The 18,872-nt window shown below is 38.3% G+C and overlaps 1 protein-coding gene across 12 annotated transcripts in view; it reads right to left on the minus strand.

The window, feature by feature from the left end:
- Window positions 1-18,872, minus strand: part of LOC18441682 (nucleoporin (DUF3414)) — a 91,514-nt gene that overhangs the window by 50,396 nt on the left and 22,246 nt on the right. The gene's annotated exons all lie outside the window — the stretch shown is intronic.

Here is an 18,872-nt window from a genome sequence, read left to right on the forward strand (position 1 = left end):
GCATTTTAAGTTTTCTATGGAAAATTGAACATGGAAAACGTTCCATAGTTAAGATTTTGTGTGTTTTAGTATTTTCAGTTTTTTATATTGATGTAAATAATGACTTTTTTATTCAACTATTCAACAATCATTTTTAAGGAAAAGTCATGGATTTTAATTTTAATTCAAAATTGAAGTTTGCAATGGGTTTACATGTCCTTTTTTGATGTAGGGTTGTGAAGTATGAACTGGTGAGTGGTATTTACGTGTCAATTGTTTTTTCTTGATTGATTGGTGGTTTGGAAGTTTGGAATTGGAGATTGGTGGTTAGGATGGGTACTTGGTGCCTCGGTGCATGTTTGATCTATGGGAGGCGTGTTGGAAATTTGGGTGGTGATAGGTGACTAAGTATTTGGGTTTGATTTATTAGTGACAGGGTTAGGAATCTTGAAATTAGGGAGACTGAAAAGTTTGAAAAAAAAAATATCTTCATTTGGTTCTGATAAAGATAAATCAGACCCATTTTTGCAACTGGTTGGTGGCCAGTGTTCTGCCTGAGAGCTGAATCCATCCAAAAGGTTAGACTTAAAGAGCGACCCAGAATCACCAAACCTTGTGGCAAGAGGGGTATGTGTTTTGGGTGGTGACAGGTGACTAAGTATTTGGGTTTGATTTATTGGTGACTGAGTTAGGAATCTTGAGATTAGGTTGGGGACAGGTGACTAAGTATTTGGGTTTGATTTATTGGTGGTGATAGGTGACCAATGAAGAAATTTGGGTGATGATAGGTGACTAAGCATTTGGGTTTGATTTATTGGTGACTGAGCTAGGAATCTTGAGATTAGGGAGTCTGAAAAGTTTGAAAAAAAAAATGTCTTCATTTGGTTCTAATAAAGATAAATCAGGCCCATTTTATCCATCCAAAAGTTAGACTTAAAGAGCGACCCAGAATCATCAAACCTTGTGGAAAGTGGGGTATGTGTTTTGGATAGGTCCCAGAGATAAGTAGAAAGAAGAAACCGAGAAATTCCCAGTGGCCACCGTGGCTTGAACCAGTTTATCATGGCCCAAGTTGGAGAAAAAGAACTGATGGAGAGTATTGAAGCACAGTATAAGCTTGCTGACGTTCCTCATCCAAGAGTGCCCTTCAAAATTGAGCTGACCAAACAGTTTCATTACCCCTGAGTACTTCCCCCAATGACATGTCTTCAATCCTTGCCTTGGCAAGGAGGGAAAGTCATCTTTCTCCAAAGGATTGATCCCCCAACAATATATCCTTCCAAAATCGATTGTGGGATTTGACAAGATCACCAGAATCAATTCTGAACCTGGTGTTTCCCTTGAACGCTTGCTTGATCCTGGCTATACTCTTTCATGTCCCAGAAGCCCTATAAAAGAGGGCAATAAGATAGCCATCCTCGTCCTTCTACCCCATATTTTGCTAAGATGACCTCTTTCCACAGTTGCCCATCTTCTGCGGCAAACCTCTACAACCATTTTCCCAATAAGGCTAGGTTGATATCTACACCTCCCCTATTTCTTGGTAAGCAAACCTTACTCCTTAAAGTCCTAAACTAGTGAAACAGCATCAAATACAAGACCATTCAATAAGCCAATTGCTCAGCCCAATTGACACAGAGAAGATCGATATTGTTGAAGAATGGGTCATCTAGCAAAAGCACCCAGTTTTGGAGGGCAATTAGATTACCAGATGGAGATGGAACCACCACAAGAAGGCCAATTTAACATTTTGATTGTTCAACTTTAACCACTTGATTTGGTTCATCAGCAAATAATAACTTGGCAAGATTCCAAGGCTCTTATGGTATATGCTTCTCAGTAAATAGCAAGTTAATTTAATAACTTAGTAATATAAAATATTTCTCATAGGTGGTGGAGACGATGATTTAGAAGGTCTTAGTGGAGACGATTCCAATGATATTACGAAGGTCGAAATTATTAGGAAGAAGAAGAAGATGACGATGAAGATGAAGATAATGGAGACTCCATAGGACTTGGATTTATTTGCTTTAGCATTTATGTATATTATAATCAGTGATATAAAAATCTAACAGTAGCATTTGCATTGGATATTTGTTCCTTCATGAGTTCATTCTATGACTTTATTCTTGGACTCAATGAGTCTTATGGCTTTATGAGAGTGAGAGGAAGTATGCCAATATGAGGCATTGTAACATTTAATTGTGGATAGTTGGATATGATGTGTTTCACTTTACTACTTAACTAATTTCATTGTATAATTGGTTATAGCTTGATGAATTAGTGGCCTAGTGGAGTGCATCAGGTGATACAGCGTGTTATATTTACAAATTATGTAATTTTCGCTTCTAATCATATGTATTTATGAATTTATAATTTTCCTGTTGTTCCTAATAATTTTCTGAATTTTTCCAATTTTTCTAAATATTTTTCAGTTTTTTTCCAACTTTTTCTATTTTTTCAATTCTTGTATTTTTTTATTTAATTTTTTAAAATTTTAACCAGATCAGTGAACAGGTCAAGGTCGACTTAATTGGTGCCTCCACCGATTTAATTTCCGGTCCGGTCCTAATAATATTGGCAAAACATGAGTTCACAAAAAACAAAACAAGATAATACAAACTTCATTCAACGAATCAAAACAAGGCAGTAAAAAATAGCATGGGTAGTAATTAACAAAGGCAAGAAAGATAACATGGTTCAAGAGGGAGGCAACTTCGCAACATGGGAAATGGGAGAGTTTTGTAATATCTTCCAGCAAGCTAATTGTGAGTTTCATCAGTTTGCTTAGCTGCTGAAATTTCCCATTTTTACCCAACAAAACTAACTCATCGTCTACCATCAATACCTGTACTACCAAAATTTGGCAGCCTAGGAAACAAATTTGAAGATCCAGTGCATGCTTAAATTATAGGAAATCCTTGGTTCATCACTTAGAAAAAAATAAAGAAATCAAAATAGAACAATGAAACGCCCACATGTGGAGCAACATGTTCAATGAAATAGCCTAAGATCATAAACAAGAGCAAAAGAGTTCCACTAACCAGAAAATGTTGAGAATATGTACTTAAATGTATAATGTACAACTGTAGTCATTTTATATATTATTCTGTACCATGTTGACATAATTATCATAGTCAAGGGAATATATGTACAATGCAACTATATGTACTTATTAAAAGGAGGCAAGCACCCCCAAGTTAGATCAAGGGGGATTTCACACACTTCTTTATCTTATTCTCTCTCTTTCTCTTCAAGCTTTTCCATCATGGTACTAGAGCAGTTCGAAAACCCTAGATCTTCATGGATCTTCTACCAACGTCTTCTTCAATCTTCTTTCAGCAAACAGCAGTTGCTCTTCCCCACACAAACCCTACCACAAGGTTCTGCAACACCTCTGTCTTCACCTTCTTAAAACCCTAATTTTTCTCTATGATCAACTAATTATTCTATGGCACTTTCTGTCTCTTTCCCTTCAAATAACTCTAGATTTTATCTAATTCCTCTTTCTACATATCTATTCCTCTTTCCCTTCACATAATTCTAGATTTTATCTCCTTCCTCGTCCTACATCGTCTTCTTCAATCTTCTTTCAGCAAACAGCAATCATTCTTCTCCAAACAAACCCTACCACAAGGTTCTATAACTTCTCTGATGGTTTGTCTTTACCATCTTAAAACCTTAATTTTCTCTCTACTTAATTACTTACTCAACAGAACTTTATTCCTCTTTCCTTTCAAATGTTTGTAGTTTTTATCTCATTCCTCTTCCTACATATATATGTTCCTCTTTCCCTTCACATAAGTCTAGATTTTATCGCCTTCTTTTTCCTTTATCTTCTCCAGATTTTATCTCCTTCAGATTTTATCTCCTTCCACTACCAACTTCGTCATCTTCTTCTTCTTTCCTTTCACATACCTTTCCCAAAAGGAAAAAACAGAAGGGGAAAAAAAAGAAGAAGAAAAAAAATAAGGCAGAAAAAATATCATCTCAATAGGGGCATCACGTGCCCAGTTCTCTTTCTTGAGGGACTCACTCCCCTAAATTTCTCTCTATGGCATCACACACCTAGCTGTCCAGCACCTCACTCTTTTTGTCTATTTAAGAAATATCATAATTCCTCTCTTTGAAACCCTAATTCTCTATATCCACTCCTTAGGTCATCACGTGCTCAACTCTCTTCGTATAGAGCATCATGTGCTCACTTTTCCAACAACCTTTCCTGAAATTCCAGCAACCTTTTTGTCTTTCTTCTCAACTTCTAACCTAGCACAATGTCTTCCTCCAACCCGTTTTCTATGGACACTACAAAGTTGACTTCATCCAATTTCATAACATGGACATCATCGAACCATTCATTCGTGCTTAGAAACTCATGGGACCTTTAGATGGTTCTTCAAAACCCCCTTCTGAACTTCTTATCAAAGGAGAGAATGATGAGACTGGGAAACAAAAGAAGTCTCATTCACAAACCCTGCTTATGAGGAGTGGGTCGCTACCGATTCATCAACTCATTGGATGGATCAGAGAAATTCTTTCTGAAGAGATCCTCATAGAAATCATTGCAATGCTGATAACTGCAGAATTATGGAAGGCTCAACATGACTCCTTCTCACAGGAGTCAGAGGCACACGTGATGCATTTGTGACTTGCATTTCAGCAATGCAAGCAAGAAAAGATGACGATAGTGGAATATTATAACAGAATTGAAGGATTTTGTGATCAGCTTGTCATTATCCCACAACCTTTCAATAAGAGAGAAACTATATGATGTCCTAGCAGGCCTGAGGGATAAATATAAAATGATCATCACCTCAGTAACTGCTAAGCCACCATTTCCCAAATTTTTGGGGTCCCTTTTTCATAGACAACCAACTCTGAAATATAATTCAGAATCAAGGTTCTCATGATGCACTAGTCACGACCAACAACCCTGCAACGTTTAATGGTGAATGAGGTGAACATGGACAGGGTCATGGCAATAGAGTTCGTGGAAGAGTAAGTGGATTCCATACATTTCCACCAAATCAAAGGCGCGGACCTTCTTCCTGCACCCAATTATTATCCACATAATACAAATCTGGGGTATAGTGGGTGGCATGTCCAATTTGTGGTCGTCGAAACCATACAGCAATGGTTTGTTACTCTCTCACTACAATCAAAAGGGACAAAGCTCAAATAATAATGAAGACAAAGTTGTCACCCTGAACACTTCAATAGAAGCCATGACATTGCCTTCACCGAATGACCAAGCATGGATTATCAACAATAGCGCAGCTAGCCATGTTAGAGGTGATCCTAGTAAAAAACATTATCTTGCTCCTTATTCTGGTAGTGATTTTGAGATAACTAGATACGGGTCCTCCACCCTATCACACATGTAGGAAATGTTCTCATAAAATCCAAAGGCCCCATTCTTTTGACTGATGTGTTTTTGGTCCCTAAAATCAATCATAATATCATTTCTGCTTCTCAATTGACTCAAGAAAATAAGTCAAAGTTCGTTTTTATACCATCCTCTGATTTTTTGAAGGATTCATTATCTTCTCTTTTTTTTGATAATGTTTACTTTGTATTACTATAACAAGAACGAATACAAAAGATTGAGGATAGAGAGAGCTGAGATTACCCTCGAGACAGGAATCTCAGTCAAAAAATTAAGCCATAACCCCTATACAAACTATATACTTTTGTAGAGACTGCAAACAAAAGATTGAGGTCTCCAAAAAATTAGGCTTATAAGCACGCCCTTTTACAAGAAGTCACAAAGAAATTTAGAATCCTAGGGAACCTCGATGGTCCAGTGCAAAAAAGGAGGTGGACCATTCATTGTCTTCCATACGTGGTCGGCGCTCCATCTTTAGCTAGGAGGTCGGCGAACTCGTTCAACGTCCGCCATGTGAAGGATCCATTATCCAGGAGAACATTCGCTAAGGGGATTTGACAAGGACGTCTAGATGTCTTGAATGACGAATCAAGGAAGCTCCCATTGTTAGTCTTTGTTTCAAATAACTGCAGATGCCAATTTTTGGCATCACCATCTAGGTCATTGCAGTCACAAAACAGTCATTAGCTCAAGTCAAGAGGGTTTAATCCCATTATTGTCCACGAGTCATAGCTTGTTTTATTTCATGCTTGATAGTTGGGGTCAACATTCTCAAATTCCCTTTTCCATTTCTAGTAAAATAAGTTCCTCGCCTTTCGAATTAATTTATTCTAATGTATGCAGACCTACACCAATTGCTTCTTCAAATACCAAATATTATGTGATCTTTAGGGATGATTTTCACGATATACTTGGATTTATTTCCTCAAGGAAAACTCGCAAGTATTAGAAGCATTTGTACAATATTAAAAATTTGTAGAGAACCATTTTTGTATAGCAAGTTTGTTCTTTCATAGTGATGAGGGAGGTGAGCTCTCATCTCTTGCATTTAACTTCAAAAAGAATAACATGATAGAGTAACAGATTTCAAGACCACATATTCCATAACAAAAAGGGGTAGCAGAACGAAAACACCGACATTTTGGAGAGGCTGCCAGTTCCTTGATGTTTGCTAGTGGGGCACCAAAATATATATGGATTGAAGCCTTTCACACAATTGTTTATGTCATAAATGGATTACACACTCACGTTTTGAATGGCTGAAGTCCTAAAGATATGGTAAGCATGCAGGTTATTCATTTCTTCGATCTTTTGGATGTCATGCGTATGTTCATATATACCATAGTCAAAGGAAGAAACTCTCCTAAAGCGTAATTGTGCATTTTTGTTGGACATGAAGATGGTTATAAAGGCTATTGTTGTTAAAACCATAGACTAAAACGTGTTCTTATTTTAAGAAATGTTACCTTTGATGGAAAGAGGATGAAAATCCACCTAAAATTAATTTACAGTCAAATTCAACACAGCCGGCAAGGGCATGGTTCAAGATAACTAAAAAAAATCTATAATTAAAGAATTGGCAATGTAGAATTCTAGGCTGTAAATTCAAAAATTACTCTTGTTTTCTTTTATTAATTCCTGAAAAGTTTACTTATAGGTGCCACAATTACAATAAAATCGGCCTACTACAATCTAAGATTTTAATAATTTACTGCCAAAAATAAACTTTATTCAAACTAAATAAAACTTTAGAACTTTGGGAAATAAATAAACGAGAGCAGCAGTAAATAAGAATTAAATAAATATGCAAGCGTTTGTTAACTTTATCAGAAAATAAAATAAAATAAATATGCAAGACTTACAGACTTTGGCCTAGGGTTACCCCTTGAAGGCTTAGCACACCTCACACCGATCACCGGACCAATAGTGCACTTGATTCTAGAACTTATTGACTTTACCAATCTGAAACTGAGAAGGACCTATGGGACTGCCTTTCTAAACCTTACAAGGAAAGAGAGTTAGAGTCACAATTAAGGTTTCATTAAGGACCCCTTTTCTAGGGAATGCCAAGACGGCACCTCCCCATATCTCCCCATATTTTATAACACGAGGGTTGGGCATGTCCCCAATCCTTAACTTCCGTTCGAGGTGCATGTCACCCTTACACTTATGAGGAGGTGGCATGCCACCTTCTAGAGAGACAGAGAGGAGAGAAAGGAGCTAGAGAGAGAGAGAGAAAGAGCCCCCAATTTATAGGCCTCTAGGGCCTAGAAGTCCCTGTTAGATTAGGAGTTCAACATTATCTAGAATTATTAGGTGATCTGTGAGGTAAGAGAAGATTTAATTTGAGCCATTCAACTCCAAGATCAGCCATCATGATCTAGAGTGGATCTTTAGGAACCTTATCCCCTGATATTTGACCCATATCCACTTCTAATTTATCTAGAACTTTTACCAATCAAACATATTCTTCCATAATTCCTTTCCTCTAACGAAGGGATAATAAGGAAATTCAAATTATTTCAAATTGGACAAAGATAAAATAAATACAACAAAATCATAAAAGATTTTCTTAAAAAATATTTTCAATCAAATAATAACATTTTCATTAAGAAAATATTTTAATGGGATATTTCAAAACAACATGTGCCAAAATAAAGTGGGGTGTCCCATAAAATGACACATGTGGCCCTAGTGGGCCCCACGTGACACCCCATGTGGGGCCCACATGTGTGGGGTTGTGCCCTTAACCCCTCCACGTGGGCGCCACACAATTAAAATTTGTCACTCCTAAAATTCCCTTGTTATTTAAAAATTACAGAAATACCATTTTGAGTTTTTTACACATTAAAATCCATTTTTAAAATTCTAAAAATTTCCAAAATTTACAGTAACACAATTTTAGTTGAAAACAATATTTCTAGAGTTCCACAAAAATCGAAAACACACAGAAATACAACTTAGAAGTGGATAGATACCTAATTGGTCATAAACAAGTGAATATCAGGGCACTCCACCATGTCTAGATTCATGATCCACAACTGTCTTCTCAAGTTAACCCAACGAGACCTATAACCCACAGTCAAGTGCATGGGCTCATGATTGGCCCATCAAAGTTAACCAATAAATAGTAGAACCAAAATCCCAGTATGTAGATTATAGGTTCCCCCCTAAGCGCAAGTCAAATGCACACATAGTTCAAGGGTGCACTCTCTCTACGCACATGCAAAAGTGTCCCTCTATATAAGGTTGTTCCCCAAAATGCAGTTGTCATATGTATATGTCGCATGGAAATTTTGTTGCCGATTTGGCCCTGGCTCTCACAGGCCCTTCCTCCACACACAAGGGATCATACAGCTCGCTTGACCTACAAACAATATCCCTGGGCATCTCTTCGACCTCAACAAGCGATGACCCAAAATAAACCCTTGATGGTGGTACCACATGCACAGGGGAAAAGGTTTAGACATGACCCGGGCCATAGACTACGAAAACTTCGACCAGTTAGCCACAATATACTCCCACTGAAGCACATAAATTACTATAAGTAATTTTGTTTACAATCTCTCTTAGGTCTTTAAAAGCCACAATGTTGGGTTTCTGTGGCCATTAAAGGCCTTTGAGAGCATGTAATCAATATCTCATATGATAGAACAAAGAACTCCAATGAGAGCATGGTCAAGAGTGACCAAGAGATTATAGTCCAAAAGGATCAAGAGATTATGGTCCATATGGCCAAGATAAGCAAATGTTATTTCTCGATACTCAGATTAGGCTTAACATGCTAGGCCAGTCGAGTTGAAAAACCCTTAAGCACCTGGGTATAAAGCACAACCGAGGAGGGTTAGCAGGATTATCCCTTGATGAGGTCGGAGTTACCTACGGTAGTGAGCCAATGAATTGTGTGACTCTTGTGTGTAATGGTAGGCCTGTAGGGACAAGGGCCAAAGCGTCATCATTCAACTATCACACGGCATGTACATATGATAGCCGTATTGCAAAAGAAAGTCATCATTGACGGTGATACGTGTACATGTGCGAGAGATGACCCCTATGAGCTATAGAGTTGTGGTTGCATCAGGTCTATGTGACCTTGGACTTGTCCCTAGGAGAGAACCTGTAATTCATAGACTGGGATTGTGTCCCCTCACCCACTAGCTGCTTTGGTATCCCAATCATGAACTCTTGCGATGATCTATAGGTCATGCGAACTGCTGGGGCAGTTTGAGAAAGTGATTGTGGATTATAGTCCACAGTAAAAGATGGAATGCTTCAGTAAATTAATATTCCTTAACATGGTTGGATTTGAATCTCATCAAAATTATTTAAAATTAATTATTTTGATGTTAAATGATTGTTAGATTGAGAATTTGAATTTTTAAAAGTCTTAGGATATTTTATTTTCTCAAAATGGACTTATAAATAAAGAAATATTGAATTTTCAGCATTTTAATATTCCGAGAGAAAAATAAAATATTAATCTTATTGTAAAAAACATTTCCTTTAATTTAAAATTGTTATTCCACACGAGGGACCATTACATTTCATAGGCACCACTAAATTAGAACTTGTGGGTGGTGCGTAGGGCCCACAAGAGGCCCCACAAGAGGCACGCCCCACATATATTCTTTCCTATTTTGTAGCCATATCAATCAAGGCATTCAATTGAGTTGAAATAATTAGAAGGTTTTGAAAATTAAGATATATGATTTTAAATCAAAGCATGTGTAAGAAGACTATGGAAAAGAAGGGCAAGTACTATTATATTGTTTATATTTTATTTATTTGATGGGATTTAAGAAGCTAAAAACTAAGGCTTTAGCACCTTCCTTTTAATCATGATGGTTGATTTAAGAATTGTATGACTAAGATCTCTCACCCTACAGGTTTCCTATGATCAATTGTCTAGATCTATTCTCCGTAAAGATTGTAACCTTAAGAAATCCTAACCCTACAGAAAATCTATAAATAGACTCTATGGGGTCCCTCATTCTCTGCACCTCTCATCTCTCTCTCTCTCCCCCTCTAAAGAGTCGCACGCCACCCTCTCTCCATCTCCCTCTCTTGATCTCTTCTCTCTCTAGCCTCTCCAAGATAGAGTTATCTTTGAGAAAAGAAAAGAGGGGCACGTCCCAAGCCAAGGTATTGAGACCTAGCCTACCATACTAGGTATAGAGACGTAACCCATAGTTCCACTATTGCTCTCTAATTTGACTAAGGGTAGTGTCTTAAGGTTTTACATACTTTGAATATCTAAAATGGATCATTGATCACGTGCGCCATCGGAGGAGACTCGGAGTGGGGTGTGCAAAATCTAGTTGAGGTAATCTTCTGGCAAGTTATTTTTTGTTTATACAGTTATGTGTTTCATGCTCCTAAAGATCAAATTTATGCAATTTTGTTTGTGTAATAAAGAATGGATAAAATGGCAGCAAGTGAGAGTCCTTGGGATTCTTTATGTTTTTATTGTTTCTCATAATGTATTGGGCTATTGTAAGTCATCCAGGTGGTGAAAAGAAAGAAAAATTTTAATCAATATACACTTGCCCATATTACATAGTCCTACTTTCACTCAACCCAACAAATAATGCAAAATGAAGAAGTTGCTCTCCCTGGATGTGCTCCCAATGACATTGATCAGCCAAGTAATGTTGAAGAGGATGTTCCTCATCACCTTGGAGAAGATTGTGAATATCTTTATGATGAGGACTCATCTGAGCAAAAGCCTAATGTTGCCTCCAAGGAGTTGATGAATATCATAGAAAACACAAAGGGAAGCAGGCTGATTCCACAGATATACTAGAAGGGCAACATTTATGTAGTGGGGATGATGAATTGGGAAGACAAGAAGACAATACAGGGGCCATTGCAACAGGTCAAAATGTCCAAAAGTCTAATTGTCTACACCAGCTTAGAGACTAATGCATAAGTAACGAACGCTATACAAAGGACTGTTAGGTGTTTGTCTAAGCAAAAAGGAGCCTGTCAACAGCTACATTACAAAATGGCATCCAAAATGGGTTGAAGGAATCGTCGAAGAAATGAAGACAATGTTTTTTAATATTACATGGGGAATTATGAAGAGATCAGTTGGGAAGAACGTTGTGGGCAGTAAATGGGTGTACAAAATAAAATACAAGTCAGATGGAAGTATCGAGAGATTTAAAGCTCCATTAGTGATGAAAGGATTCAAACAATGGTACTGACTGGATTATAGAGAAACATTTAGCCCAAATGTTAAAAAATTGTCGCGGTTCGAGTAGTATTATCTCTAACATGGCTGGCCATTCTTCCAGCTTGATGTAAAGAACACATTCCTTCATGGAGTAGCCACTTGCTTTTAGTGAAAATGATCCCACATAATATGTATACAAACTACTGTGATACAATTTCATCTCCATGAGAGTCTCTTCTCGCGTCTCACACTCCTCCCCTCTCGTCTCCCACCTTTTTACCTTCTGGAACGATATCTACAAGCTCTATCCTAGGACCTCACCGTCCTCCTCTCTTCTCCCCCCCCTCCCCCAGCTGAGATCTTCGCTTACCTCCTCCCATCCTTCCTCCCGTCCCTCCCCTAAGGCCTCCTTTTCCCAGGTTGTAGCCTCCACTAAGCCCGTTATTTCCCCCACTCCATGCAATCCCCCACCTCTGCTTCAAGAGCAAAGGAAATGCAGCACCGAATGGTCCACTTTTCTCCCCTATTGTATCCCCATCGATCAGGGAGAGATCGAAAAATCAAAGCCTAAACTGCTCGCATCTCTGATTGGATGCTTCCAGCCTGAGCGCCATAACATCAGAGGCATTGAAAGGGCTGCACAAAAATACTGAAGGGAACCTAATATCACTTGCAGCACCTCGCAAATGGCGAAATCCTCTTCTCCTTCCCCTCTTCAAGTAGCGCTCAACTTGCTCTTCAAGATTCAAAATCCTTTTCTTTTCATGGAGCCTGTTGCTGCTGCCTTCGCCCTTGGTCGTCGTCGGAGGGGTCATTCAGGAAACAAAGGGTGTGGTTAACTTTCAACAACATCCCTCTCCAGGCTTGGACACACGACACTTTCCGCCGCCTCGCAGCTGCTTGTGGTACCTTTATCTCGATCCATTTGATCTCGATTGAAACCCTCCCCTTGGGCTCAATCAGAGTTCTGGAGGAAGTCCTGGACCCTCTTTTGATTCCCAAAACTCTGTGGCTCGAAGTCAACGACCTCTACTTCCCAATCTCTATCCTCTGGACTATGGCTTCCCCTCCATCCCCTGCTTTCCTACACCATGCCACCCTCTTCAAACCTAAGGTCGCACAGGCTGCTTCTTGGACCCTGGTCTCAAAGAAAGCTCGTTCGAGCAGAAGACGTCGACGGACCCCGAAAAGGTCGGTTGTTAATGGAAGCCTCAAAGCTGCCCAGGCCCATCTGATGGCCCTGTCTTCGGCCAAACCACCTCCGCCTTCCACGTCTTGTGCAGGGCGGGCCTCCACTGACCCGCTTCCTAGGGTGTAGACCCCCTCTGACCCGCCCATTACTGTTTCCCTGCCCACCTCTCGTCGATCCAAAAAAGAGGCCCACAAGGATCTTCTACCTCTCTCCTCGGGTACCACGACTGACCCGGGCCCATCATTTTCGAAAGATTCCATCATCCCTCCTTCTGCTCTGAGACCCCCTGATCAGTTGTCCCCTTCCACTCCCTCACCAGCACACGTGGCAGCCCCTCCCCTCCCTAGACACACGTCAAACGAGGCTCCTACCAGCCCACCGATGTGTTCGGTGCCGTCTGACGCCACTCACCTACCCCCCTCGCCTTTTCCCCTCCCTTCTTAAGATCCTCCCGCCTACCTGCCGTCGCCCCTCCCATCCTCGACCGATGCCCCCATCCACCCATCCTCCTCGAGCATCTCCCCTCCACACCTGTCACCTGAGCCGCCCCCGACTTCTCCCTTCGCTGACAACCTGACCTTGCCTGCTTCCCCCTCTAATGTAATATTCCTAAAATTTCAAAAAAAAAAAAAAAAAGAGAAAAGAAACTGTTATAAGTGATGGTCCACATAAGTATGATGGTCCTTAAGGACCATCACCACTTTTGTTAACTTTTTACCTGCCCTTTAACACGTCCCTTGGTTGCGTGGGACTTAAAGCTTTTACGTTTAATATAAACGTTACACCTCGTGTATGAGGTGCAACTTAATAAAATATTATTATAAGGTGCAACTTATTTAAAATATTATTTAAATACGAGAGGACTCCCACCCTAAAAAATTTTGAGGTCTCTCTCTCTCTAGCCGAATTTTTATCGGAAGCTCCCTCTCAAATATTTTAGGTAAGTGACTTCATTATCTTGAAAAATAATAAGTGACTTTATTATCTTGAAAAACAATCCATTCTTTTTAAAAAATGAAATGAAATAATTATTTCTGCTTATTATCATGAATTTTAAACGCGATAAATTTTATGCGCACGCGACATCATTATTTTGAAACATAACCTTTTTAGTAAAAATTGTGAAATTTTATCTATGTTAGAAATTTTCAATGCTGTAAATTTTTAGAAATAAATTTATTTACTTTTCTTCTCTATTGTTAGAGAATTTTAGATACTGTAAAATTATTAGAAATAAATATGATATTTCTGCTGTTAGTAAAATTGTAAGATTTCTTTCTACTGTTTTTGAATATTTAGACATTGTAAATTTCATGTGCAAATGACTGCCTTATTATTTAAAAATTGATATTTTTGCAATTGATTATAGCATTGTTGTGAAATGTTTATTTGTGAATTGATATCCCATAAATTGTGATAATTCTGTATTCTTGAATTTCTATAAGAGTTTTTCTATACATATTAAATTGGCAATTATGCTAGAATGTCTTTACAAACTGCTACCTTTCTAAATTTGAGCCCAAAATACTTGATTGGTTCTTTTGAAATGTTATTGAAAGTGACTGTTAATAATTGTTTCAGTGAAATTCATATTAACGATTTCAGTGATATGTTGAGTACATGATATTGCTGCTTTCGAATTATTAAAGAGATTTAGAAATAATTTAAGTATGCAAGTGGACTCATCCGGTTCGCCGGTGAGGTATAAGTGGACCTATCCGGGACGCCGGTAGGGATTAAGTGGACTCATCCGGTACGCCGGAGAGGTATAAGTGGACCTACAGGGATTAAGTGGACCTATCTGGGACGCCGATAGGGATTAAGTGGACCCATCAGGATGCTGATGGGGTATATAGGTGACCTACTTGGGACGCCAGTAGGGTTATTTTGTGGAACCTTTGAATTATGCACTGCCGTTAAAATGTTATATGCATTTCAATCATTTGGATTATGTTTAATTGTGCATTTCTGAAAATGCTTGTGCTCGCATTGTTTTTAATTGACCTCCATTTTGAAAGTTCGTTTATATCTTTCAATCATGATTATTTTTTTGGATTATGATGATCACTTACTGAGTTGCCAAACTCATCAAACTATGGTAAACATTTTTCAGAATAACTGCGGTTTCATTTTGAGTACTCGTCAAGGGCAACTTCGGAAGATATTGTAGTTGTGCCTAAGCTTTCTTTTGTTACTTTGTAAGAATTCGCCACTGTAAATTTGTCCTATCAAGAGACGTATATATGTTTTGACTGTCACATCTCAGAAATATCAGTATTGTAAATTCTTGGGGTATGACAATTATGGTATAAGAGCAATAGGTTTAAGATTCTTAGGAAATTTAAAAAGAATGTAATCAAAATAATATTTATTGCGTGTACGGACCGGGGTCAATATCTATAATAGTTGAAGCTATTATGGAAGGAATTCCCAAAGCCTTAAACAATATGGTTGCTCAAATGCAGCATCAGATGGAAAAAAACAATCCACCCAGGCAGTCAGTTACGGGAAATGGTGGGAATAATATCGAACAATTTAAGAAATTGAACCCACCTTCTTTTAAGGGTGTTGTAAACCCACTGGAAGCTGAGGGATGGATTATGCAATTGGAAAAAGTATTCGAGGTAATAGAATGTCCTGATGATAAAAAGGTGGCCTTGGCAGTTTTTATGTTAGAAGGAGAAGCACAACAATGGTGGCGAATGGCAAAAAGAGTATTGGTTGAAGAAAATAAACCCTCAACTTGGGAAGTATTTCTAGAGGCATTTAATGAAAAGTATTTCCCAGATTTTATTCGAGACCAAAAAGAAATGGAATTTCTGTAATTAATTTAAGGAAATCAGACAATAGCACAGTACGAGGCCAAGTTTACTGAATTGTCCAGGTTTGCACCACATATGATTAACAATGAGACAAGAAGGGTGAAGAAATTTGAAAGGGGTCTCAAGCCAGCTATTAGAAGCAGAATATCATTCTTAAAATTGAGAACTTATGCTGAAATAGTGGATCAAGCCCTAATTGTTGAAAAAAATTTCAAAGATTACCAAAAGACGAAAAATCAGAAAAGCCATGTTAGACCCACACCGTCTCATCGACAACAGTTTGAAAGGGCAAACAAGAAGCCAAGGCCCTTGCCACTTCAAAGCCCAATAGAACCATGTAAAAAATATGGGAAAAACCATGGATCCAGCCTTTGTTATTGGAATACCGAAGCACCAGATTAGAAAATGTCCTAGCATACAGATGCAACAGCTTCCAAAGCAGGGAGAGATAGCTCAAAAGCCTCAGATGAAGGGAAGAGTATTTGTGATCACCGAGCCAGACGCTCAGGCCTCAAAATCAGTGATCCAAGGTACTCTTATTATCTTCCAAAAAGTAGCTCATGTTTTGATTGATCCTGGATCTACTCATTCATTTGCGTCATCACACGTTGCATGCCACTTAAAGGTAGAACCAGAACAATTAGAATACATTTTAGAGGTAGCCACACAGATGGGAAATTCAATTAACACCAATATAGTGTACAAATCATGTGTAATAAAGATAGAAGAAAAGGAACTGTTGGTTGATTTAATACTCCTAAAAATTCAAGATTTTGATGTAATCTTAGGCATGGATTGGCTTTCTGCATACCATGCAAGTATTGATTGTTATAAGAAAATGGTTACCTTTAGTATTCCGAATCAACCAGTATTTTACTTCAATGGTATCATAGAAGACTCCCCATCATATTTAATCTCCTGTATTCGAGCTAATCGTCTCCTTCGAAAAGGGTGTCAAGGCTTTCTTGCCTATTTCAAAGAAGATAAGAAGGAAGAGATAAATTTGGGTATCACTCCGATTATCCGAGAATTTCTCGACGTTTTCCCTGAAGAATTGTCAGGATTACTGCCTGACAGGGAAATTGAATTCTCTATTGAATTATTGTCAGGGGTGGGCCCAATTTCTAAGGCACCTTACAGAATGGCACCTGCAGAACTTAAGGAACTTAAACAACAATTGGAAGAATTATTAGATAAAGGTTTTATCACGCCCAGTGTGTCACCTTGGGGTGCTCCGGTATTGTTTGTTAAAAAGAAAGATGGGACCATGACATTGTGTATCGATTATAAGCAGTTAAACAAGGTGACAGTGAAAAATAAGTATCCATTACTTAGAATTGATGATTTATTTCATCAATTACAAGGATCACAAGTATTTTCAAAAATTGATCTTAGATCCGGATACCATCAGCTTAAGATTAAAAATAAAGATGTTCTCAAGACAGCTTTCAGAACAAGGTATGGCCATTATGAATTTTTAGTCATGCCTTTTGGATTAACGAATGCACCGGCTGCATTTATGGATTTGATGAATCGGATCTTTAAGCCCTTTTTGGATAAATTTATTGTGGTATTCATCGATGATATTTTAATTTATTCCAAAAATCAGAAGGAACATGAGCAGCATGTAAGAATGGTATTGCAAATATTAAGAGAAAAGAAATTGCATGTCAAACTTAGTAAATGTGAATTTTGGCTAGAACAAGTGACATTTTTAGGGCATGTCATATCAAAAGAAGGTCTATCAGTTGATACTTCAAAGGTTGAAACCGTTGTTAATTGGAAACAACCAAGTAATGTCACTGAAGTTTGAAGCTTTTTGGGATTGACAGGATATTACAGAAAATTTGTAGAAGGATTTTTTCGAATCGCAACCCCATTGACTCAATTGACACAGAAAAATGTCAAATTTTAGTGGACAAGTGAATGTGACGAGAGTTTTCAAGAACTAAAAGTTCGATTAACTTCAGCACCTATTTTAACTATTCCTGAGGGGATAGTGATGCTTCACATAAAGGCTTAGACTGTGTATTAATGCAATATGAGAAAGTAGTAGAATATGCATCCAGACAGTTGAAAGAATATGAGAAAAAATATCCAATTCATAACTTGGAGCTGGCTGCAATAGTATTCACTTTGAAAATATAGAGGCATTATCTATATGGTGAGCAATTCGAAATATACACGGATCATAAGAGCTTGAAATAACTCTTCTCTCGAAAGGATTTAAATATGCGGCAGATAAGATGGATGGATTTCTTAAAAGATTATGATTGTACAATCTATTATCATTCAGGAAAAGCGAACGTTGTGGCCGACGCTCTAAGTAGAAAATCTACGGGAGTCTTAGCTCATCTAATGATCCAAGAAATGAGATTATTAGAGGAAATAGTGGATTGGGATCCGACTCCGTCCATTAATGGTGTGCTAAGTATGATTGCCAACATTAAGACAGAACCCCAATTCATCCAACAGATCCGATCGGCACAAAAGAAAGACCCCCAGCTTATAACAATTATAAAAAAAGTGAAGCAAGGAAAAAGAGATGAATTCTCTATATGTAGTGAGGATTTATTAAGATTCAAAGGTCGGGTTTGTGTCCTGAATGATGAGAGTGTGAAGAAAGCTATTTTAGAAGAAGCACATCACTCTCGTTATACGGTACATCCCGGAAGTATTAAAATGTATTAGGACCTGAAGAAAACCTTTTGGTGGAATAATTTGAAAAAAGATGTAGCATTATTTGTGTCTAAGTGCTTAACATGCCAGCGAATAAAAGCTGAACATCAAAGGCCCACTGGGTTGTTGGAGCCTTTACCCGTGCTAAAGTGGAAGTGAGAGCACATCTCTATGGATTTTGTCTCTGGCTTGCCTAAAACAAATTCAAGACATGATAGCATTTGGGTCATTGTAGACCAACTGACTAAAGCTACCCATTTTCTGCCAATTCGCACAACGTACACTTTGGATCGACTGGCCCAGTTGTACATTAAGGAAATAGTGCGGTTGCATAGAGTTCCGATCAATAATGTATCGGACAGGGATACTCGGTTTACTTTTAAATTTTGGGCTAGGCTACAGTCAGCCATGGGGACGAGACTCACCTTTAGCACTGCCTTTCATCCCCAAGCTGATGGACAATCGGAGAGGACCATCCAAACTTTGGAAGATATGCTGAGGGCCTGTGGCATTGACTTTACAGGAAGCTGGGATGACCATTTACCCCTGATTGAGTTTGCTTATAATAATAGCTTCCAAGCCAGTATCCAGATGGCACCATATGAAGCCCTATATGGAAGGAAATGCAGGTCACCCATC

Source organism: Amborella trichopoda, chromosome 9 (assembly GCF_054954075.1).
Source record: "Amborella trichopoda isolate Santa Cruz 75 chromosome 9, AtrichopodaSantaCruz75HAP2 v2.0, whole genome shotgun sequence".
Taxonomy (NCBI): domain Eukaryota; kingdom Viridiplantae; phylum Streptophyta; class Magnoliopsida; order Amborellales; family Amborellaceae; genus Amborella; species Amborella trichopoda.